Source organism: Dreissena polymorpha, chromosome 4 (assembly GCF_020536995.1).
Source record: "Dreissena polymorpha isolate Duluth1 chromosome 4, UMN_Dpol_1.0, whole genome shotgun sequence".
Classification (NCBI taxonomy): domain Eukaryota; kingdom Metazoa; phylum Mollusca; class Bivalvia; order Myida; family Dreissenidae; genus Dreissena; species Dreissena polymorpha.
Genome location: NC_068358.1, coordinates 114,123,566 through 114,135,479, shown reverse-complemented (window position 1 = coordinate 114,135,479; position 11,914 = coordinate 114,123,566).

The following is an 11,914-nucleotide window of genomic DNA, read 5'->3' as shown; positions in this document are numbered from 1 at the left end:
AGATCAATTACAATGATTTATGCCATATTAATTAAAATAATCTGATTTCAGTGCTTGATCACTGTTTGTGTTGCTTAGTATGATCATATGATTGTTTGGAGTCAAAGGTTGGCCATATCATGGCATAGTATACTAAAACCATATATATATTTCTAATTTTTATGACATACATCAGAGAAGAGAGTGAACCAATTCTGAACCGACTCATATAAAGTTTGCAAATTACTTATCCGAGTGAAATCAAAATGGAAACTATTGCTGTGATTAGAGTAAAGAACATGGTGAGAAAAGGAGAAATTACTCACTTCGATTACTTTTTCCTAAAGGCACATTTTCAAAACGTTATCTGCTGCAGATACATTAAAATAATTCCTCCTTTTATTACTATGTTTAAACAATTATTCAGATGCTATAAAGGACAAGTAGTATTCACGGATTGAAAAGCAATGAAGTATAAAAACAAAACACTGATCGTTTGAAAGGTGATAGGGAATCAATCAGACTAAAAATATCCACTTAATTGTATAAATGAGGTAAAAGTGCAAATTGCTCCTTTTCAATTATTAATGTTCAACTCATCTCCATTATAAATAGGGCTCAAGCCCTTGATAGTATGAACAATCTGAGTTTTAAATAAACAGGCCCAAAATGAGAAATTTATCGCATAAACAAGAAGAAACGAGAAATTTAAACTTCAAATGGCTCCTTTTCAACAATAAGTTGGACAAGTTTTCTTCACTCTCAATAGGGTTCTGGCCCTTGATGATATAAAACATCCGTTGAAGTTTCAAAAGGATAGAACTTCATATGTAAACAAAAAAATTCTAACAAACGAAGGATGGACGCACGACGACTACAACTATAAACACTGTGCAAGTTTGGAAAGAATAAGATGGAAACTGTGTACTTAATCGCGCAAACAAGGAGAATTTTCTCAAATTCAAGGGGGGATTATTGTGTACTTATTTCTCCGATACTGCTAATATTCAATAGGGTTCAAGTCCTCATTGATATAAAGATACTGTGCAAATTTGGAAATAATTGGATGAAAACTGTGTTATTAATTGCGTAAACAAACGGGATTTGAAAATTTTCAAGAGGAAGTCATTCTGGACTAATTGTTTCGATATTGCTATTTTTAAAAAATGGTTTGAGTCCTCATTGATACAAAGACAATGTGCAAGTTTGCAAAAAATTGGATGAAAATAATGAATTTTATCACATAAAAAATGAATTTTCATTTTCTCAAATTCAAGGGGAGATAATTCTGGCCTGTGTTCTTGGCCAAAATTTGTTGTTTACAACAGTCATTTACACGGTTATGCTGCACACAACGTGAAATTTAGCACCGATGTTAGACGTTTTCAATAATGTATTCTTACATCTAAAGATATCAGCACAAACTGCAAGAAAAATTGTCTTTTATGCACACACGAGTTTTGAAATTATATTTCACTAACTTGAGATTTTTGCATAAATAAAGTTCTTAACGGCGTGTTTTCAATCTGTCCAGCCCGTGTGCAATCATCTGTGAACCCCGTTGATCCTGCACCGTGGTTGCTGTATAACGTCTTGACTATAACATACAACAGGTACAGGCTAATGTATCGGCGATTTTAATTGGATAACGCGAAGACCAATCGGAGCGTGCTTTATAACTAATTTTTATGAGAAATACCACGCTCCAACATACACATTGTGACTTCACATTTTAAAACAAAGATTCAGATGCTCGCAAATCAAGAATTTCCACTTTTAAGTAACGCGAGGATCTTATTTATCATGCAGTATTCAAGTTGCAAATGTATTATGAATCTTATTTGACCAGAACGAACTTTTATTCTTACCTGCCAGCTGTCAAAAAGTTCTGGAAAATAAACCCGAAATGGTACACGGATCACTTCCCCTGAACCGCGAATAACCTCGCGATATGTTTCTTAAAATAACCGGTTCAATTTTGTACTGGTATAATTAGCTTGTACCGATCCCAATATAGAGAGTATGCGATAGGGGAGGTAACCAATCTAACAATGGCGCATTAACAATATATATGTGTCGTGTTTCCCTTCTGGTAGGTTCAAACCTGCATCAACCGGCGCTCCTACTGCATAGTTGTTCTAGCGTCTTGGCGGATTTGAAATTCGTCGACACGCCTGAGCGGCTATATGTTTTTTAACTTGTTGTATCAGCGCTATCTCTGTATTTCGAATTAACCCGTTCTCAAAACCCGCTAACAATATGGCAGAAATCAGCCACCGCAATTCACAGAGTCATTGTGATAAATATACCGTGATATAGTGCAACTCGTCGCATGTGCGAAATGGCTCTTTACGCTTTGGTGTCGTATGCGTTCATAATAAACTATTTCACAGACTTGAATAAAATAGAAATCTACTGCCCTTGTTTGAATGCAATTTTATAAAAAGTAATTAGCACTACAAATTATAATACCAATGCTCTCACAATACTAAAATGCAAGACTGATTTCTTAAGTGAGAACAAGTTTGGACGTCTAAAGTACGGGTGGAGATACACGCCACATTACCATCAGTGTAGCAGACAATATGAATTTCTACTTGTCCTTTTACTACTAAGTGGTGATGTTGCCCTAAACCTTGGTCCCGGGAACTTCAAATGTGCAATTTGCCCGCGTACAGTAAATTCCAATCACAGGGAGCTCCGATGCATTGAATGTAACCTTTGGGTTCACAAGAAATGTTCATCCTTACCAGCTACATCTTTAAAACCAGAGAATCTTGTAAATATTTCGTTTACGTGCAATAGGTGCTTGATGCAACAACGCTCCTCTCAACAACCGATATGTTACGCCAATCATTGCGGCGTCTGTTTGAACACCGTGAACATAAATCACAGAGAGCTGAAATGCTCTCTGTGCAACCTATGGATACATAACAAGTGTCTAATATTATGCCGTGAAAACACCGAAAATACTCTTATCTGTAGTGCCTGTTTATCCCTTGACCAATGTAATAATCAACAGCAAACATATATACAAAATAATTCAATCCCTAGTTACTGTGACATTTATATTAATATAAATGACAGTTTTCAACCTCAACCAGACCCCGAGGAAAACTTGTTGGAGGCCGTTCAAGATCGTAATGATTTTTTTTTATTCAATATAATACATACAATGTATACATGTATATGATCATACAACAAAGTGATTGTACAAAGCAATAAAGTTCAGACATGTTATACAAGATATGCTAATATATATACTTTTTTGGTTTCCTTTAGATTAAAAAAAAACAACAAGAAAACAAAAAAAAACTGGGTTAAAATGTTTTTTCTTTGGTTGTTTGTGATAGGTGTTTTTTTTTAAAAAGAGGTCAGAAAAAAACAACAGAAGAAAAGTTATGAAAAATGATGAGTTGTATAAAGTTGAAAAAAAGCATACTGGACTTGTGTGTTTTGTTGTATATTCACAATGATCTTATAAGGTTGAAACAAAATATACAAAATTATTTTAGAAAGATAAACTAACATTAGAGTGAAATGTATATAAGTGGACAAAACATTATGAGAATTTAATCCGATTCCATTTTTGTTCAAAGATTTGTAATGTGTCATTACCGAGGGCTATTTCTTTCTCAATCTGGATTTTTAGTTTAAGACTATGGACAAAACAATTAAAATTTGGTACTTGTTTTTTGTACTTCATGTTAAAGATAAAATATTTCATCAATATAAGAATAAACTTCACAATATTATTACAGTTTATTGATTTCAATGAGTACATTCCGAAACTTACATTTAAGAAAGATAGTTTAACGTTTAGTTGCTGTTGTTCAAGAAAAGATACTTATTGATTCCAAATAGGCTGGATGTGTTTGCACTCCCAAAAAAGATGTTCTATAGTTTCGATGTTTTCACCGCAGAAGTCACACAGATATGAGTTAGATAATTTGCATTTAAAGAGATATTTATTTGTAGCTATAATTCTATGGATGTATTTATATTGAAAATTTCTCAGTGTGCTTTCAATAGTTGCTTTATATGGCATGGTAAATATGTGTTTCCATTTAAGTTCATGTTCTCCGAAAAGGACTTGCCATTTATTTTGGGTTTTGGAGTTTTCTGTAGGGTTCTTAATTTGTAGTGTGTAAAATATTTTATTCGTTTTGTTTTTTCTTCCAAGTATGTTTTCTTCGAATGTTGTTTGAGTACATTGTGTATTATTTGTATTGAATTCAGATTTAATATGTATGGGTATGCTTTTGATTAGTGTGTAGTACTTCAGAAAATTATTTGAAGGTATTCCGTATATGTAGCATATATCATCAAAAGAGTAGAAATCCTTAATTCTGTAGTCATATAATTGGTCGACATATTTAATGCTTCGTTCAAACCAATCTTTATAGAAAAACGTCTTATTGTTTAAAGTTATGTCTTAATTGTTCCATAAAATAGTTTTACTGCTGGTTTGGGTTTCTAGGTTATGAGTGACATCACTCCATGCTGATAGAACATCAGACAGAAATATGTTTTCGTTTGCAATTTCATGTAAGATAGTATTGCTGATGTTACATTAAAGGAGTAAGGAGTCACCATATTTTTTAAGGATTTTCTGGTAGAATAATTTCCATTTACTCGTATTGGTGTTATCTAGGTATCTTTTAACCCAGCTGCATTTGATTGCATTCAAGAATGAGTCAATATTCGTTAATTGAATACCTCCATTTTCTACAGATTGAATTCACTGAGTTCGTTTTATTTTATCAGGCTTACCGTCCCATATGAAATTAAATATTGCTGATTTTATATCGCTAATAACATCATTTGGTGGATTTGGGAGAACTGTTTATACATAAATTAATTTAGGAAGTGCAAAAGTTTTCAATACTGTGTTTTTTCCGATTAGTGTAAGTTAACGGTGATGCCATGATTTTAAGCAGTTTTTTAAATTCTGTAATTTAGGGAGTATGTTTTTAAGAACTCTATCCTTTTCATTATTTGTGAAAGTAATTCCTAACGTTGTGGCTTCATCGGATGTCCAATTAAAGTTCATTTCTTTTTTATATTGGACATAACTTTGTTTTAATTTACCTACTCGTAGCACAGTACATTTACTTTTGTTTAGTTTAAGACCGATGTCATTCCGTAAAGGGTTAGCGACTCTATTAGGTTATGGAAAGAATCGTAACTGTCGTTTAAAAAATAAGTTGCATCGTAAGCAAATAGGGACTGTTTGATTTCTTCGTCAGGTTCTAGTGATATGCCTTGTATGTGTTTATTTCATTTAATGTGATGTGATAGATACTCGATGCAAATAATAAATAGCGATGATGAGAGTCGACATCCTTGTCGAACCCCTCGTTCGATGTTAAAACTGTTTGAAAAGAAGCCATTGTTAATGATTATACTGTTAATATCGGTATAGAATAGTTTGACCCATTGACTAAGACTTTCACCAAAGTTCATATTTTCAAAGCAAGAGAACATGAATGATCAAGCGAATCGAATGTCTTTTCAAAGTCTGCAAAGAATATTAGACCAGGATTATTTGTATTGTTGAAATAGTTTATGCATTCTTGGAAAAGACGAACGTTTTCACCAATGTAACGTCCTTTTATGAAACCAGATTGAGATTTTGAAATGATTGATGGTAATTTTTTTTTTTATTCTGTTTGCTAAACTTTTAGTTGCAATTTTATAATCATTGTTTAGTAAGCTAATTGGGCGCCAGTTCGATAAGGATTCTAAGTTTTTTCAGGTTTTGGAATGAGTGATATTATACCTTGTTTTTGAAGCGTAGTTAAGTTTTCATTATTATATGAATGGTTTATTGAATTAATTAAATGCGTTTTGATATCATTCCAAAATATTTTATAAAACTCAATGGTGATGCCATCAGATCCTGGACTTTTGTTATTTTGCATTTCTTTTAGTGCTAGTCCACATTCATATTCATTTAGTAATCCGTCACACAATAGTTTTTCTTCTTGATTTAAAGCGTGATGTGTATTTTTAAAAAGGGTGTTATTTTCAACATGTTTTCGTTTGTAGAGGGTTTCGGAAAAAATAAACGTTGTTCTTCTAGTATTTGAGTTCTGTTAGTTATATCTTCGCCATTGACTACTAATTTGTGTACAGTTTTTTGTTCACTTCTACGTTTTTCAATGTTTGCAAAGTATTTTTTATTTTTTTCATTGTGTTCAACATGCTGTGCACGCGCTCTTAGTAGTATTAAATTGAGATGTGTATGATAGATTCCATCTAATATTTGTTTTTTTAATGTTATTTCATTTTCAATGTCGGTGGTATCATTTGTGTTTGTTTGATGCAATTGTTTTTCAAGTGTTTCAATGGTTTTGATGGTTTCAGTTTCATGTTTGTGCGTTTCTTTTTGTTTAAATGATGTGTATCTAATTGTTGTGTTACGTATATTTCCTTTAATTACTTCCCATAAGGTGTTTGGGTTTGCATCTTTATTATTTTGAACTGTTTTTTATATTTCCCGTTTTATTTGTGCTTGATATTGTGTATCTAATAAGATGCTGTTGTTAATTTTAAAGTATCCTGGGCCTCTTTCATGTTGTATATTATGCAGTTTAAGTTCAACTAGAGAGTGGTCAGTCATAAATCCTGGTTTTATGTTACATGTGTCAATAATGTTGCAAAGAGACTCAGATATTAAAAAAATAGTCTAATCTACAAAACATTGTTGGTTTTGTGTTTGAGTTCCAGGTGAATTTGCTTTCGTTTGGATATATTGTTTGCCAGATGTCTATCATATTGTAGTTTTCAATTATGTTATTTAAAATGTTTCTATTTTTAGGATGAGTATAAAGGTTTCCCTTCTTTTTATCTAATAATGGGTTAAGAACAGTATTGAAATCACCACCGACTATAATGTTTTTATCTCGGTTATTATTTATAAAGGATTGTAATGTTTCGTAAAAAGTGGAATCATCTATGTTAGGGCCGTAAACGTTGATAAATGTTAATTGTGTTTCGTGTATTTTAATATCTATACTTGCTTGTCTGCCAATTATTATTTCGTTAAAGTTATCGACTGTGATCCCTATATTATTTTTTATTAGAAAGGCAATGCCTTGTTTATTAGTTTGTTGTCCACTGAGATAGATGTCTCCGTCCCATTAATCTTTTAAGGTTTGTGCTAAAGTATGTGTCAAGTGACTTTCTTGTAATAGGCATATACTATATTTTTTTCGTCTGACCATTTGAAGATTTTTATGCGTTTATCTTTATTGTTTAGCCCTTTTACATTCAAAGTACATAATTTAATCATTTAAAATGATGAAGGGTGTTGTAAATATTAATTCGTGTGTGCTTGTACAGTTAGTTTCAATTTTAAAACATGTCCAGTTGCTTTCTATTATGAGACATAAAATGTCCATACATGCAAACAAAAATAGAAAACAAAAATAAGGGATACAAGAGGATGAATATTCCATAGAAATGAAGAAGTTAAAAGAAGTAATCACAAAGGTGAACAGAAATCACAAAAAACGACTGGTCCCCAATGGAGACATAGAAAAAAAAGCATTAGCATCATCTACGTATTGTGGATGGAAGCAAAAAAACACACAATAAACCAAGAAAAACGTAAAAGTAATAAAGACAATATGTGTAACGGCAGCTTGGCTGAACATTATAAAAAATAAACAGACATATGCAATCAGAAAATAGTTAATTTCATAATTATTTTTCGGAAAGTTATGTTTAAATAAAGTATCTTTCGTAGTATTTTTAAGAGCAGATATCGATCACTATAATGTTATTAAAAATTATTAAGTTGATTTAATTTTTAATAAACAATATGTATAAGATTTTGTGTTCTCTCTTTCCCCCTTTTTAAATGCAGATATAAGCTTATACAATGTTATTAAGAAATAAATAACTTTTTTTAAATTTATATTAGAGATCTATAAATGTACTTCGTTTAGAATTCTTATGGAAGATTATTGTTATTTTAATGTGATCATAAGTGCATAACAATAACGTATGCTTGACATAGAGTATTTACAAATTTATACATGTAATAGTAGAGTTAACTGAAAGATCTATTACGCGCTGGTTATAAGATTGTTGGTTAAAAACTTTGCACAATGAAGTTTGCAACAACGGATGTCAATCTGAGGCGGTAACAAATAGGATTATTTTTTCAAAGATTTTCAGATTAACATGGAAAAAAAACTATTAAATTTCATACACATGGATCAAAGATTTGGCAAATTAATAAAAATATTTTTTTTCCAAATGTTTTAAGATAAACATAGAAAAAAAAACAAATACGTTTCGTAACCATAGATAAAAGCATTAACACATTAATGAAAACATATGTTTAGGATTAATATATGTAATTGAAGTACACATAAGTTTCAAACACATGGATCAATCCCTTAACAAAAATAATTGCAACTTCTATTTAGGATTAATATATGTAATTTAAGTACACATGCTTTAAAAGGTGATTTCTAAAACAGTTTTGCTTATGATCCATAAACTTATAACATAAACTTATAACATAAACATAGCTAAGGTACAAGTTAGATATGCCAGTTTGTATTATAAGCAGCATAATAAATAGTTACACCTAAAAAATCAATAACTCTAATGTGTAAGTGATAATTTCTATTTACTTGCATGATCACATCAAACCCTATGCTGAAAACATTTTAATTAGGAGCATTAATGTAGATAATAATTGGTTTGTCTATATTTGATTATGTTAACACATTAGTCAATTTTTATTTGTAGAATGAATATAGCTATATAATCAATTTTAATACAAGTGAGAACTTAGGTTTGACAAGCATGTTAATTTTGTAACATAAATACACTTTAGTTTGAATCACTTTTAATTTCTTTTTAATTTGTATTATCAGTATAATTTAATCAGCATGTAGAAAAGGTATATAATTTGACAAGTGTGTTACTTCTCCTAATAATTGTGTAACTGATCTATATGAGAAAAGAGAGTACTCTTGAAGACATATTGAATAAGACAGTGTTATTACATTATACATCCAAATTTCACTCAACACTTAAAAAAACTTCATATGAAAGCGAAAATGAAGTAAGATTTTTGTTAATATATTAATGAAGGACTGCTATTTATAAAGTGTTTAATGAAACAATAAAAGGATGATTTAAGTCTTCCACTTTTAATACCTTGAACAACTATACATTTCAAATTAACCTATTAAATAAAAATTATTGAATTGAAGGTATTAAAGTGCATAAGTTATCTAGTAATTGGTTACACTGAATGACTGGGTATTGAGTTAAAATTTGACAATAGCAGATGTATTTATATTTTGAAGCATGTACTGAACCCATCAAAAAAAGAGTCATGCTTAGTTACATAATCATATGAATGTTATTATTATTAAATATGTTTTAATCTAAATTAAATAGTTTCACTGGATTCTTGTTACATGCATAATATGGTGTATCAAAATACAATTCTAACACTATCATACATGAGGAATATATACATGTTGGATTATATGCACACAGAAAGGGAAAAAAACTGTATACATAACACACTAATACAGATTGTTTTTCTAAAATCAAGAAAAATCAAGGGTCATGCTAGCAGGGATAGCAATATTTTTATGCATAGTATTTGGTATCAGCGTAAGCGTAATGATAACAGTAATCCAACAAATTGTGACAACAGTGCTTCACTTAATGATACAACATCTTCAACGGACGACACATCAGATAGTGATGCATTTGACCAACTTAGAAACTTGAGAAAAGGAAACAAAAATAAACCTATCATAAGTTATATAAACATAAACAGCTTACGTTATAAAAATTTTGAATTGAAACAAGTGCTCGATTACATTTTAGTTGACTCTCTATCGATAGCAGAAACAAAACTTGATGAAAGGAAACAAAAATAAACCTATCATAAGTTATATAAACATAAACAGCTTACGTTATAAAATTTTTGAATTGAAACAAGTGCTCGATTACATTTTAGTTGACTCTCTATCGATAGCAGAAACAAAACTTGATGAAAGCTTCAATAGTAATCTTCTTCAAGCACAAGGATATAAAATGGAAAGGCGGTATCGAAATTCGAAAGGAGGTGGTTTGATGACCTTCGTTAGAGCTGATATGCCTTTCAAAAGACGACACGATATTGAATCGAATGATTTAGAATGTATGTGTTTCGAACTCACACTTAAAAAAGAGAAAATGGGCTATCTTAAGTGTGTATGTCTGACAAACTATTTGAAGCATATTTTACTAATTGTGTAGACAAAATGTATACACACTTTGATAATGTCTAATGTCTCGGAGATTTAAATTCTGATATGTTACGGCGAGACAAATGTGTGTCACTCCTGAGTGTCTGTGATACCTTTAGCCTCCATAACCTAGTTAAAGACCCAACTTGCTTCATGAAAAATTGCATCCCCTCCCTTATTGATGTTATTCTGACAAATTCCAAACCCCTAGTGTTCTAGACAATAAATTTCAATTGTGGCTTGAGTGATTGTCATAATTTCATTGCCACTTCCCTGAAAGAACAGTACGACCCAATTACTAAGGCCAAGGTCAAATACCGAAGTTATAAGAATTTTAATGAAGAAGATTTAAACAATGATTTAGCCAAAACTCCCTTTCATATTGCCCAAATTTTCGATGACATTGACGATATTTATTGGGCGCACGAAACCCTTCTAAAGCAAGTTATTGATGAGCATGCCCCTATTAAAGAAAAAAAAGTCACCCACCACCCTATATGAACTCTACTTATCGAAAATTATTTTTAAAACCCGACAGGCCAAAAATAAGTATAATAAAAACCCAACCCAGGATAATTGGAAACAGAACACTACACTCCGAAATACCAAAACCAAAGTAAAACGGGATAGTATCACGGTTTACTTTAAAGAACGGTGCGACGGGGGCCCGAAGTCGAAAGACTTCTGGCCCGCAATCAAACCGTTTCTATCACAAAAGTCCGTAACTAAATCCAACAGTCAGATCATCCTAAAGGAGTCAGAGTCTGAAAGGCTTATCTCGGACCAGTCCGTTGTTGTTGACAAAATGAATACTTTTTATGTCAATATAGCAAAAAATATTGGAATAAATACTGCTACCCAGGTTAATCAAGAGCATCCAAGTATTAAAGCAATACATGAGAATACACCTAAACTCCAATTTGATTTTATCCCTGTAACGACTGAGAACATTTTTAACAGTATTAAAAAACTGGATAGTAAGAAGGCTACAGGAGTGGACAATATACCGCCAAAGATCATTAAAGCTGGGTCCCCGTGTCTTGCCCTTCCCATAGCTGATCTAGCTAACACTATCATAGGGAAAGGTCAGTTCCCAACCCAACTTAAACTAGCACAGGTTACTCCCATTTTCAAAAAAGATGACCCCTTCATTGAGACAAATTACAGGCCAGTTAGCATACTTCCAACGATGTCTAAGTTATACGAACGCCAAATCTGCAACCAACTGAATCTGCATTTCAGTCAATTATTTCATCCCTTTCTTGTCGCCTTTAGACCAACGTTTGGTTGTCAGACTACCCTTCTCCGCATTATCGAAGACTGGAAAACGTCTCTTGATGAAAACAAATATGTCTGCACCATTCTAATGGACTTGTCCAAGGCATTCGACTGTCTTCCCTATGATTTGATTATCGAAAAGCTAAAAGCTTATGGTCTCTCAGATAATGCCTGCAAGTTAGTCCAAAGTTACTTATCCAATAGATCCCAAATGGTTAAAATTAATAATGTTCACAGTAGCTGGCTAGAAATAACTAAGGGTGTGCCCCAAGGGTCAATCCTAGGTCCGCTGATATTCAACATCTTCATAAATGACATTTTCTTTTTTGTTAAAAAGTCAACCCTCTACAACTATGCTGATGACAACACTTTATCTTTCTGTC